At 36.8% G+C, this 14,776-nt stretch overlaps 1 pseudogene; it reads left to right on the top strand.

Annotated features, from left to right (window-relative positions):
• The first annotated feature begins 1,934 nt into the window (after window positions 1-1,934).
• LOC121978633 lies at window positions 1,935-3,456 on the top strand (annotated as a pseudogene).
• The last annotated feature ends 11,320 nt before the right edge of the window (window positions 3,457-14,776 follow it).

Here is a 14,776-nt window from a genome sequence, read left to right as displayed (position 1 = left end):
AACATGCAGTCGACTGCACCAATCGACTGCATGTTTCATCAGTCGACTGGTGACTGTGGACCGAGCGAACAGAATGTCTCTGTTCGCTCCCAGTCGACTAAATCAGTCGACTGGTGTCTGGAGTTACTCTTGAAGTCTTTCTCCTCAGCCTTTGTCCCTCAGATGTACTCAAGCCTGCAGCTAATCTTCGTGACATCCTTCACATTGCCTAGAGATTCACTTCCCTTCACTCCGTCTGCTTTTTGTCCGTAATCCATCGAATGAACATGAGCCATGAAACTTTCCAAGCTTGTACAGTCTACCAAGTCCTGCACAACTTAAGTACATATTAGAACCAATGTAAAGTCTAACTTAAACTCTTTGACACACACATCAAAAACAAAGATCACCTATTTAATCCTAGGTCGATTGTATCAACAGAGAATTCAACAACATCAGCGTCTTGTCTTCGTCTTCGATCTTCACATCAACCCGCTTCAGATCACTTACAATCTGGTTGAAAACATTGATGCGCTGGCTCAGATTGGTTCCTTCTGTCATCTTCAGCCCGAATAATTTCTGCTTGAGATACAACTTGTTTGTCAATGATTTTGACATGTACCGGCTTTCCAGCTTTTGCCAAACTGTCACCAGTGACTCCTCGTCCATGACATGGTACATCACATCATCTGTAAGACAAAGCCTGATTGTTGCTATTGCCTTCGCCTGAAGTTCTTCCCAATCTAATCTCTCCATGCTTTCTGATTTTCTGTCTCCTAGCGCTTTCACCATGCCTTGTTGCACCAACAAGTCCTTGACCCTTCTATGTCATAATCCAAAGTTTCCGGTTCTGTCAAACTTCACCATATCAAACTTCGCAGAAGTCACCCCGACATGTTGAAGAAATCTGCCAAAAAACCTATAGCTCTGATACCAATTTGTTGTACCCAAAGGATGTCCACATATCTCCACGATGACATGATATTGTCCACTATGGGCCTAGGCCCTCATGGCTTTGTTCTTGAGCTCTACCCAAAAAACCTCATACCAATAGAGATATCTTGCATCCTTTTAACCCGATGATCTTTATCAAATCTTTCCAATGTGAAACTTTGATTGAACCCCAACATGCAAGATGGAGGAGGAGGGAGAAGAACATTTAGGCGTTTAGATGCCTCAGAGGAGATGAAACTGGAACTAAGGCTTGGACTCCCTGGAGAAGACTTGGAAGAAGAAGGAGTCCTCTGTTTTATCGCTTGGTTTCATCTCCAAGGCTTCAAAGACCTCCTCCATTAGGCTCTTTGGAGCAGTTAAATCTAAAAAATGAAGGTATTTCTAGTACTAAAAAAGTGTTTTCTCTATCAAGTTTTCTTCTTTTGCATACTCTTCTATTTTTGTTCTTAGGTTTTCAGCATCAGAAAACTGGATTTTTCAAGTTGCAGAGCCAAGCTGGGACTGAAAAGGAACACAAGACCACTTGAGCTAATGGGGAATTTGAACAACAATAAAGCCTCGAGAAGGAGAAAGCAGATGGAACCGCTGGACCCAGCACCAGCTCCCAGACGAGGTTAGTAATGATGATTGGCCTATATGCCATTGTGGCTGTGTGGCCTATGCCATCTCTTCCAAGATGGCATTTTGAGAGTAGCACTTTGAATGCTTAGATGGCAAACTTTGTTGTTTACTTGTGCTAATTGCTAGATTATGTATTCATTCCTTTACTATATTCCTGCCGTCATATTTTGATACTGAAAACTACCTTTCTACTTCTTATGTGACTCACAAGGGAGTTACATTTGGTAGTCGAAACACTTCAATTGTCCCAGTGAATATCTTTTCTCGGCTTCCTAATTATTAGTATAATCTGAAGATCAAATTAGAAAATGTGAGCCTATAAAAGTTTTTCTGTCGATGCTAAATTATTCCTTAGTCTTTCATATTCTAAAATTAACGAGATGGTAGATTTTGTAGTTGAAAGATACACAATTGAGTTGTTGTACTTCTACTTGCTACTACTGAAGCCACTGAAATACATTTTACATCATACTTCATTTATGTGGAAAATATGCAGAGCTGCTGCTGTTCCTGTTGTTGGTTGGCCTCCCATTAGATCCTTCAGAAAGAATCTAGCAACTAATTTAGCCAAACAAACAGTGGAGCCAGAGACTGGAAGAATAGTGGAAGAAGTGAAGCTTGAGAGCAACAAGGGTTTGCTTGTGAAGATCAACATGGATGGTATCCCAATTGGGAGAAAGTTGATTTAAAAGCTTATGATACCTATGAGAAGCTCTTCAATGCAGTGGAAGAGCTCTTTCTAGGCTTTTTGAAGGTACTGGAACTTTAGGTAGACAATTTTGTGTTCTAGAATGATGCTAATCTTTGCTTGTCTTAAGTTATCAGAGTTGGCTAGGATTCACACAATAGATGAAGAATTCTTCTTTTTTTCTAAGTACTTTGTTCAATACCCCCCATTTCCTCCCGTTAGTAGGTATATGCACATGTTGCTTTCACAAACTATAATTATAGGGCCTTAAAAGGTGTTCTTGATTTTCCTATCCATTTTCTTTTACTAAATGGTCAGGTAAAAAGGATATCTCTGCAAATGCCATTCAGAAGGATGAGGAATCAAAAAAAGCATTCACAGGTTTAATGGATGGCTCTGGTGACTACACTTTGGTTTATGAAGACAATAATGGTCACAGAATGCTTGTTGGAGGATGTTCCATGGGAGTAAGCCTTGTTTTTTTTCTTTTGTTTTTTTCCTGAACTTACCTAATTCCATCATTTGTCTTTTAGTAATGCCAAAGTATGAACATGACAGCACTTTCGGCTTGATTACTGCTTGTTCCCTCTTAGAAAATCATCGTAGATGCATGCCTATGGCCAGCAAGGTCTAGAAAAAAATGATCTTGTAATATATGTTTCTTTAACTAATACCATTGGCCGCTTGCTTGTGCTACTACACTCTGTCATTAGAATATTAGAAAGCTTTTAATGAACTCACAAGCTACAGAACAAACTATCGCCTAATTCTCCTGGCTGGTTGTATCTTTGTTTAATTGATACTTGTTTACTTTGAAAACTATAAGTTCTAACTCTCATAATTGAACTGATCAATATTTAGCAAGAAGGAAAAACTACTGAAATTTTCAATTAGACCCCAGTACTCTCTAACTCATACCAAATTAGGATACTGGATCTCAAAACCTTGTTGGAACCTTAAATAGTCAGCAGTGATTCGGGGATAATTCAGCTCAAGCTTGAATGTAAACCATGAAAAAAACAGAAATTAAAAAGAAGAAACTTGATTCAATTTTCTCTAATGAATTATAGTACATATTGTAGTAATGAGAAACAACCAATTCCACCTTTATTGACATCAGTTCTGACACTTGCAGGATGTTTGTTTCAACTGTAAAAAGGTTGAGTGTGTTGAAAAGTTCTCATCTTTCTTCATTACGTGTAAGTCCTCTTTAATCTAATCACAACATTCATATAATCTGACTGGTAAACAGACTATCAGTTAATTTTCTGATACTAAAAAACAACTGATTGTGACCTTGTGATCTCATTGCTTTTCATTTCTTTTCCCTCCCGGAAAAGAACAGTGTTGAGATCGGAGAGAAGGCCTTTGGGACTGAACTAATTCCTAACTGTTTGTGTACTTATTAATGGCAATTGCTTTATCAGTTGGATTTTATGCGCATGATGACTTGTATCTGTTTGTTAATATTACAGAATAATTAGTTGGTGCTTCTGTTCCCTCTAGTAGAAGTTCATTAACAAACCAAAAAGTATTATTATTATTATTATTATTATTAAATAGAAACCTAGTTTACCCTGTTCTAATGCAAGCAGCAGGCTATGAAATCATTACTGTCAAGCAATTAGGCAAGGAAACGGACTAATTTGCCATGATATTGCAAACAAAATGCATCCTAGGAATTGGAGGTGTAGAATATACAACTAATGCGAGTGTGGACCTTTAGGAAACCGATACACTGTCTGCCTGAAAGGTCACTAAGCACTTGTTTGTATACTAGTGGCTCAGCAAAAGGCACCCTTAAGCATTGCAGATGAAAGAGTAGCTTTCACACAGATTTTTTTCCTAGATACGTGATGCAGTGGGTGGAATCCATAAGTGTATCCATAATGATTTGGGATATTTCTCCCAAATATTTATGGATCCTATTTTCACATCATCTTTTAAATATCTCACTATTTAAATATCTCAATTTTCACAATGAAATATCCCACCAATTAAATATGGTGGAGGCTATCATATTCAATTAAATTTTTTTTTTAAAAAAATTAAAAAGTAGTGGCAATCCACTTTTTTTGGACCCCACATGAGAAAATCATCGGGCACACATATGTGCCGGTGATTTCCATTAATCCCTCAAATATCTTCCATAATGGGGGATATTTGAGGGGGGAAGGGGGATATTTAGAGAAATATCCCTTTCAAATATCCTTTATTGAAGATGCCCTAAGGGACGAAGCCACGTAAGGATTGTCCTAGGCTATAGCCCAGCCCTTGAGTGGCTCCATCATCCATGGCACCAACTAAAAGAGAAAAAAAAAATACAAAATCATAATTCTCAAGTCCTAATCATCTGGTAAATACTAAGTCATTGAAAAAAAATGAAAAAACAACCTATGCTATTTTGTTTTCAATTATTTTCTTTTTATTAATTCAAAATCTTTTAATTTGCTTCTAAATTAGAGATATTATGAGTGTGAGTCCTTTGTAAAATATTTTAGCTCCCTATAATTTTATTTTTAATTCAATTATATATTTATTTAATTATTATTTTTATTAAAATTATAAATACGATTCTCATTTTTCGATCCAACTTGTAATATGTTTGTTTGTTATTTCCTTAGCTATCAGTTAATTCTGATCGTGGGTTGTAACTATTGCTTCTACTCTCATTGTCTTCGACTTTGAGATCACGCTCCAATTTTCCTTTGACTTTAGTTGTCTCACTCGCCTTGCTCCTCTCGTCATCCTCCTCTGCCCGTCCTTCCTTAACTATATTGTCTGTCTTTTCAGACTCGTTTATTCGTCTCCATGCCCTTTCCCTGTTGTTGCTTGTGGCCATTCCCTCACCCCTGAGATGTAGTTATCAACATGACCACCCTCAGCCGCTATGACCTTCAAATTTCTAATATCTACGAATTAGATAATATGGATAAATTAATTTAACGATTTCATAAATAATAAAAAAATATTTTTTTAAAATAATAAAATTTGGTGAATTATAGAAAATGACGAGATGGTAGACTTAGCTAATTTAGAATCAGTTTAGTTCATCTCTAATGCCTGAATCCATCCTTGAGAAAGCTGATCCAATCCACTGCAATAGCAGTGCATGTGAGTCATCCGGCTAGATGCCACTCAAAGATGTTCAATCCGAAGTGGTGAACTCACAAGGTGACGCTGACGCTGATGCATACAGTGACCGCTACCTTCCAATTCCATCCCATCCCATCCCACTCGTGCTTGTGGTTAATAATTGGACTTTCATGGATTACGACTCAGTCAAACTATCTATCTTTTGTTTGTTCTCATAAAATTTCTGGTTCAATGAAAGCATCAGAAAAAGAAAAGAAGGAACAAAACATCAGGAACGTTGACTCTCTGTTTCCTAAATTTCGTGCCCATGAAAAAAGGGAAGGTCTCTTTCGAGCAATGATATATTTAAGAAAAAAAATTTAAGGAAAATTTTAATGATAAACACATAAAGTTATGATCCACCATTTCACTTTTATAGGTCCCATTATTTTATATATCTATCCTTGAAATTTTCTTTGAATTTTTTTTCTTGTACATATCATTTTTCGTCTCTTTCGCTGGCCAAGCCTGATCTAAGGACAATCAAGAACATGGAGACTTTGCTAGGCACACGAAAGGAATACCAGAGCTTTGTCATGTAGCGAGACAGCTATACCTGCATCTATATCTCCTTTCAATACAACCCTCTTCCCCACGTCACTGTTTCTTTTAGAAAATACTATTCTATTACACACCCTATGCTTTCGAACTCGGGAACTCGGATTAGTAAAAAGGAAGAGAAAATCGACACCAATTTTCTTATTAAAATATATAATTTAAAATAAAAAATTATTTTATTAAATTTAAATATTTATTTTTCATTACATATCATATAATGTATTAATTTCTCTATTCAAAATTTAAAGAAGTATTATTTATAAATATAAATTTTAGAAAATAGATAAGGTAGTTGATACAAAGATTTTTTAACTACTCTATTCAAAATTTAAGATTTAAGATAAAATCTTTGAATATAGTAATTGATGTGCATGCTCTAAGATTTGTTCTGCAATATTGTTTTCGGGAATTTACCAAAGGCACAGAGAGATTTGAAAAATTTTCAAATCATGCATTGTGGGAATGACCAAAGCACACATTAAATTAGATGATTTTTCTGTTCTATCCCTCCTGTCAACATTAACTTTCCGCATGTCGATTTCTAATGTATCCGAACTATATTTGAAACGTTTAATTTTAAAATAATTTTGATAATTCAAATACACGCAACCTCAATATCTCTCTCTCCACTCATGAAAAACAAATCTCTTCCTTCCTTTTACTTGTCAATTTATATAACTCATTTTTTTAAATTTAATTAACTACTAAATCAGAATCAAGATTTGACATCAAATCTACTTTCTCTAAACTCTACTATTTCATATAGTTACAAATTCATAAAAATCTAAATAGTCTAACTTCATCAATAAATTTTGATCAAAATTTATAGATCGACCTAGAATGCTTCGATTGGACTCATTCCAAGTCTTGTGAGTTTCTGAAGTACTAAGGAGTCCAAATGTAACACCTCAAGTTTTTTTTAAAGAATTCATAATTTTTAAGAAAATACATAAACTGTGGACATCACTTATTCATACTTCTATAACAGTTTCTTAGTTCAAATAAAACTACATAGACGGTTCGAAAGAAAAGATAACTAAATGCGGAATTTAAATTGGATGGTCTTCAGGTTGTACTGCTCTTGTTCCGAGCTGCCTCACGGGTCAATACCTCCTGTCTCATTCATCTCATTGTCTGGGAAAAAAGTTATAATCCGTGAGTTGAGAGACTCAGCATATTCAAAACTATGTTAAGCAGTAGTTAACATCTATAATCTAGCGTATTAAGGGAAACCACATTCAAGGTAACTTGGGACATCCCTATTAACATACTATGAACATATGCTCAGACAGTGACATAAGCGTGACAACATAGAGGTAAGCATGGTAGGTGAACTAAGCATAATGACAGACTTGATCACAAGCATCTCCATAGGCATAGGCATAAGAATAACATGAACATAGTCATAAACATAAACATAAACATAAACCTAAACATAATTATAAACCTAAACTTAAAGATAAAGATAACATAATCATAAACCTAAACATAACATAATCATGAACCTAAACCTAATCATAAACATAAACATAACATAATCATGAACCTAAACATAAACATAAACATAAACATAAACGTGAGCATAGGCATAAACATGAATATAACTTGAACATACTTGCATGCGTACTTATAAACATATTGTTAGGGTGACCTAGTTGCACTTAGCAGTAACGTAACATAAGTTGTTGATCAGACAACTACCCTAGCGCTAGGTTGGTAGGGGGTCCAAACTTAGGGTCGGAGTCCCTCTTTATTCTAGCACGCTCACCGAGCTTAGGCCCCCGGATCATACCACCACCTCAGAACATATCTTGGTTGATTCTAGTGTGTTTATCGAGCTTAGGTCCCCGGATCATACTACCATCCCAGAACATAACCTAATTGATTCTGGCGCATTCCCCAGGCTTAGGTCCCCGGATCATATCACCATCTCAGAACATATCTTGTTTGATTCTGGCGCGCTCACCGGGCGTAGGTCCCCAGATCATACCACTATCCCAGAACATGATTTGGCAAACTCCCTAGGCTTAAGTCCCCTATTCATAACTTAACCCATAACAAGATTTGATATGTTTTCCTGGGCTTAGGTCCCCTGGTGCAACTAACCACATTTATCTCATAAGCATAGACATAAGATTAAACATAAATATAATCATGATCACTGTATAGGCATGAATATAAACATGTACAGGCGCACAAACGTAAGCATGTTCATTCAGGAGCAATTTAAGTTATCATGATGAGAAGAGGAAACATAAGCCTAACTATCCTAAATTCAAACCTTTCCTAAACTAGAGTCCGTAAGTCACATGTAGCATATAAAATTGATGACGAGCAAGAAGAAACATAAGCCTACCTAACTAGAAATCCACAAGTTATAAGTTCTAGGAGCTAGCATGGTATCAACTTCCAAGTAATAAAAGAGCATGAGGACTTATACAATCCGAACCCTACAAATCTATAAAAGCTAACATGTTATCATCTCCTTAACACATACATACAACTAAAACTGAAACTTATATAGGATACCTAAACATACATGAACTTGAGGAACTAAAATAAAACAAGATGTGGGGAAAACATGGAACAATGGTAGCGCAACATCATGATGAATAAGCCCCCCTAAACAGAATTTAGAACTACTCCCATAAATTTGAAATTTACAAGTTTAATACTTAGAATTAAGCATGGATCTTCTAAGGGAAGACATCTAGAAGCATGGCCCAAATTGTAATACAACATTCATGTTCATAACTCTTAAAACAGAATTTAAACCTACATTTAATATGTCCAAAACTTGCAAGGTCTATAACTTATTTAGAGCATGCATAGTTCTCTAGTTCCTAAGGGTATACGATTAGTAAAATATGAAATAGCTCGTTGAAATAGATCATGATGAGTAAAGCCCTAAAACAGAATTTAAAACTCACCACAACAGAACCAAAAGCAGCAAGGTCACAACATAATTCCATATTCGTTAGTTAGTGGTGTAAAAATCATATGTAATTCATCTTTAATCCAAAAAAGGTTTTGTAAATTTAAAATGAAAGCTAACTAAATTTCCTACATTTCAACATAAGACCTTAAAATGAAATTTGTTCACCCATTAAGGCTAATTCACACCATAATAGAACCAACAGTAGTAGGGTCATAGCATAATTTCATATTCATCAATCAGTGCTATAAAAATCATATGAAATTCATCTTTGATCCAAAAAGGGTTTTGTAAATTGATAATAAAAACTAACTAAATTTTCTACATTTCAACAGAATACACCGAAGTGAAATTCGTTCACCCATTGAGTCTAATTTACACCACAACAGAACCAAAAGCAGTAGAGTTACAGCGTAATTCTAGATTTGTCAGTCAGTGTTATAAAAATCATATGAAATTCATCTTTGATCTGAAAAGGGTTCTGTAAATTGGAAATAAAAACTAACTAAATTTTCTACATTTCAATAGAAGACACTGAAGTAAAATTCGTTCACCCATTTAGGCTAATTTACACCACAATAGAACCAAAAGTAGCAGGGTCACAATGTAATTCTAGATTCGTGAGTCAGTGGTATAAAAATCATATGAAATTCATCTTTGATCCGAAAAGGATTCTGTAAATTGATAATAAAAGCTAACTAAATTTCCTACATTTTAATAGAAGACACTGAAGAGAAATTCATTCACCCATTGAGGCTAATTTACACCACAATAAAACCAAAAGTAGTAAAGTCACAACATAATTCCAGGACATCTATGAAGCATCAACCCAATCTAAGGTACCCAAAATTCACAAGACATAGAAGCTAAATAAAATAATAACATGGTTGAGAACATGCCTTAAGTACTTAGCCACCTCCTCCTTGTCTTCCTTGGAAATCCTAGCACTAGTGGAGAAATAAGAGGGTGAGAAGATTTTCCTAGAGCCGGCATCAACCAACAATCAAGAGAGGGCTTTTGAAGGTAAGGTTTAAATAGAGAGGGGACTTAGGAGTTGGTATAATTTCTATTTCCATATCTATCTACATATAAAAATCACAACACATAAAATTTGCTAAGCAATTTATTTTATTTTTATAAAACTTAATATCAAGTTTAAATAGAAACTTATCTCCATGGTTATATAATTCCATATATAGTTTTACTTATTCAGTTCTATTTATCCTTTATAATTACACCTCATATATCACGTAATATTTTATTTCCATATTGATTAGATGAATATTCTCTACAAATTTATACCTACGAAGTTTTATCCCTAAATGCTAAGTCTTTCAATTCATTGCTAAGTTTTATCTATTTATAAATGCTAAGTCCTATAATTTTTATATACTAATTCATTAATTTGATATTAAATTAAATTTCCTATATCTATCCATATATATCATATATATACATATTACTATAGACACGATTTTATACATATTATAGTCTCTTATATAATTTATTTTACATATATACATTTATAATACGATATTTAATATACATTTATTTTACCTATTATAGTCTCTTTTATATATATATATATATATATACGGAGATGATACGCTGCGCGTCGCATAGTACGCGAATGTGCACGTAGTGTATCATCTCCGTTTCTTTTGTTTCTTTAAGTTTTTTTTAAAATTTTTTTAAATTTTAAATTAAAATAATTAATTAAAATAATTTTTTAAATTTTATTTTTAGGGTTAAGACTTATCAGGCATGATCTTTTGGACCATTTTTTGTGGTTCAGGGAATATGTCACTCGTATTTGCGGTCGGATCGTGGACGCGATCCAGTGGCAAATGGTTGCGATTCTTTTCTGGGTTCACCGTCCTCGTCAGGTTATAATTTTTGTTCGGAGCGGGCGGCCGGAGGCCGTCCGGAGGACACCTTCGCTCGGCGCCCAGTAACCTGGTCACTTATCCACCACCATAGGCCTCCGGTAGCCCGCTCCGAACAAAAATTATAATCTGGTGGAGACGGTGAACCCTGGAAGGAATCGCAACCATTTACGGTCGGATCGCGACCATGATTTAAATAGTTATGGAATATTGTAATCTATTTAGGGGATATAGTTTAATGTATTTAAGATTTATATAAAAAAAATATTAATTTTTTAATTCAAAATTAAAAAACTAAAATAAAGAAAATTACGCTGATGTCCTGCGCGCGCACAGTCGCGCGCTGTGCGACGCGCAGGACATCAACGCTATATATATATATAATATAATTTATATTTCATTTCCATATTTATTAGATGGATAATTTATACACATAAATTATATAAATACTAAGTCTTTATATATATTTGTATATTACTATTTCCTTAATATAATTCACTAATCCAAATTTCCTAATTGTAGGCTAACTTAATTAATTAGGTCTATTTATGTAAATAAATTCTTAATTAAATTCAATGAACAATTACAATTAACCTAATAAATATCCTTAATTAAATAAATTCAAAATCTAATTAAATTATAATTTAATCTAATAACTCCTCTTAATTAAATAAGTGGTTTCGAACACTACACCAAATATGTCCTTCTTTACTATTTTTGGATTTCCCTAGTAATATCAAGGGGAAAAAGGTCTTCAGTTAGAACACTAGGACCTAGTCTCCTAGAGATCAAGACCATGTTGGATCGGGCCTAAGAGTATACTAGGACCAAGTTGGGAATGAAGATCATGCCTAACTTGGTCTTGGTCTTGGTCTGCTCTTAGATATGCCCCAATGTGGTCCTGATCTCCAGGAGATCAACCCAAGCTTTCTAGCTTAAAGTTAGTATAATATTGGAGTACCTCTGGACTCCTTACAACCTTAGAAATTTATGTTGGATCGAGAAGCGCTAGAGGGGGGGAGGGGTGAATAGCGCTCACGGCTATTTCGTTTGATTATCGGAATCGTAAAAACTCGTTCAAAAATAACGCAACGGAAAGTAAATAAAAAGGACACGAAGGATTTACTTCGTTCGGAGCCTGTGATGACTCCTACTCGAAGGCCTGCGATCCTTGATCGCTTCCGGTGGGCAACAACTATAGGCTCGTAAAAAAGTACAATAAGATACTACAATTGAAAGCACTAAAACAAATTATACCGACAACAATAAAGTAGCAGAATCTGAAGCTCCGGGTTGTCGGGGGCTTGTAACAGCACTTCTGGACGTTTCTTGAGCAGCTTGTAGTGTAAGGATTGCTTGGAGTTCGTTGTTAAGAGCTGCTGGTCGAAACCCTCTTATAAAGCGTGTTCAAGGTGCCTTGAAAGTCATTCAAGGCGCCTACATGCTGCCGAGTCGCCCACGTGGATCAAGCTTGAACTGGTCGAATTTTATCTCTTCAAGGCGCCTTATGCCTCATTCAAGGCGCCTTAAGCAACTGGTTCAAGGCGCCTTATGACTCCTTCAAGGCGCCTTATGACTCCTTCAAGGCGCCTCTAGAGTGTTTCGCAGCCAGCTCCAACTTTGCACCCGAGGCGTCTCCAAGCCCCATGGAGGCGCCTCGGACACTGTTCATCCGAGGTGTACTTTGTGTTTTTGGTACCTGCAAACATGTTAGTCCCAAAATACCTACAACACAAAGTTAGTACACAATAATAGTATGAATATGAAAGTTTGACAGTCTCCGGACTGTCCGGGTCTGACTTCGGATTTCCAACCGGAAACCCTAGGTAGACCCGACGCCTACTGTTCCCCTCTACGGGGAACACGTCCTCACCTACTCCACTCAGGAGATTTACCTGATGTCAGTCTGGTCCTCCAAATCGACTGGGCTTTCCGCCTAGGGTTACCACCTCTTAGGACATAGGGTTACCACCCCCTAGGGTTTTTCTCCACCTAGGGTTACCACCCCCTAGGACCTAAGGTTGCCGCCCCTTAGGGTTTTCCTCCACCTAGGGTTACCACCCCCTAGGACCTAAGGTTGCCGACCCTTAGGGTTTTCCTCCACCTAGGGTTACCACCCCCTAGGGTTTTCCTTCCCCCAGGGTTACCGCCCCCTAGGACCTAAGGTTACCCCCTTAGGAATTTTCCTTGCCTAACCGCAGTTAGGACTTTCCTGAAACCTTATTTAAGCACGTTAGATAACAAGGAATCTTAACTTTGAATCCCTTTGCCATTATCAAAACTAAGGTTCGATCGTCGGATGCTTCCCGCACCAACAATTTATAGGACCTAAAATGGGTGCAATCTGAGCTCTCTAAGTCGATCAGTATATTTTAACTGATGGACCTATACTATTTGGATTTTACAAACTTGCACTCATCCGGTAAAGTTGAGTGAGAGGAAGGTAGATATACTGTCAAACCTTAATTCTGATCAAGGAACACTGTAGGTCCCCGAAGAGGGAACAGGTATACTCTCCTGAGTGGAGTAGGTTGATCTAGAGGATTGAACTGGCAACAGGTATACTCTCCTGAGTGGAGTAGGTGAGGACGCGTTCCCCGGAGAGGGAACAGTAGGCGTCGGTTCGACCTAGAATTTTCGGTCGAAAATTTGAAGTTAGAACCGGACAGTCTGGAGACTGTCAAATACTTCTGTTATCATGTTTATTATGTGCTAACTTTATTTTGCAGGATATGTTATTGTTTTATGGACTAACATAGTTTGTAGGACGAAGAAAAAGTTCAAATCCCCGGATGAACAGTGTCCGGGGTGCCTCCAATGAGCTTAGAGGCGCCTCGGATGCTTTGGAAGAAGGAGTGCGTGAAGTCAAGCTGGAGGCGCCCTCAAGGAGTGATGAGGCACCTCGGATGGGCTTGAAGGCACCTTTCATGGCATTGGAGGCGCCTTCAAGAGGATGAGCAGCGACTTCTTCAGCCCTTATTTTCGCCGCGGAATCGGCGGAGTTGAGGGCGCCCTCAAGGAGGTTGAAGGCGCCCTCAATGGACTTTATATACCTGTCTCGACCAGTAGTTTGGGGATATCAAGTTCTAAGCAATCTTTCAGCTGTTTACTGCTAACAAGACGTTCCGGCTAAGCCATAACAAGACCCCGATGACCCGGAGCTGCAAATTTCAAATTCATTTTAGTTTAGTTAAATTGTAATATTCTTCTTGTAATATTTGCGTGATTATAGTTGTTGGCCAAAGTAAACGCTCAACGAGTGTGGGCCTTGAAGTAGGAGTCGCCCTAGGCTCCAAACCAAGTAAATCTTGGCATCTTCTCTGTGTGTGTATTATTTATTATTCCGCTACATTTACTCCTAAGTTTTTCAAATACGAAAAGTGAAAGCCACGAGTGCTATTCACCCCCCTCTAGCGCGTCTCGATCTAACAATTGGTATCTGAGTGAGATCGTTCTGAATTGGTGAAACCACCAATCGAGCAAGGGGGTTCCTTTTTGAAAAACAAAATTAGATATCGTTTGTGTTAAAAATAAAACCTTACGCTTTTCGTTTTTTCCCTTCAAAACTGTTTTTGAAAAATTCATCTTCATCTTTTCACCATTGGTTGGTATTAGCGAAATATCGCATTTTCAAAAACTTGTAATAATATTTTTTAAAATATTTTTATTAATATTTTATTATTTTTCAAATTTAGTGAATTGCTAGTTTTATTTTTCTGTTGCACTACTAATCCAAGACCAAGTCTTGGGACATTTGTTTTTTTTACTTTTTGTGTGCGAGATTTTCCACTATAATGGCCCATCAAGAAGGCTATAGCACAGTCTGTCCGTCGCTCTTCTCCGGTGAAAACTTCGGCTACTGGAAGGGTCGAATGAAGTCCTACCTCCAAACCCAGTTCGAGATATGGATAATCATCAAGACTGGGATCACACTTCCACTTGATGGCTCGGGAAAACCACTTTCGTGCGAGAACTAGGACGCAAATACAATAAAGAAGTCAAGGCCAATGCCAAAGTGAC

Source organism: Zingiber officinale, chromosome 4B, assembly GCF_018446385.1.
Source record: "Zingiber officinale cultivar Zhangliang chromosome 4B, Zo_v1.1, whole genome shotgun sequence".
NCBI classification, from domain to species: domain Eukaryota; kingdom Viridiplantae; phylum Streptophyta; class Magnoliopsida; order Zingiberales; family Zingiberaceae; genus Zingiber; species Zingiber officinale.
This window is presented reverse-complemented; position numbering and strand designations above follow the sequence as displayed.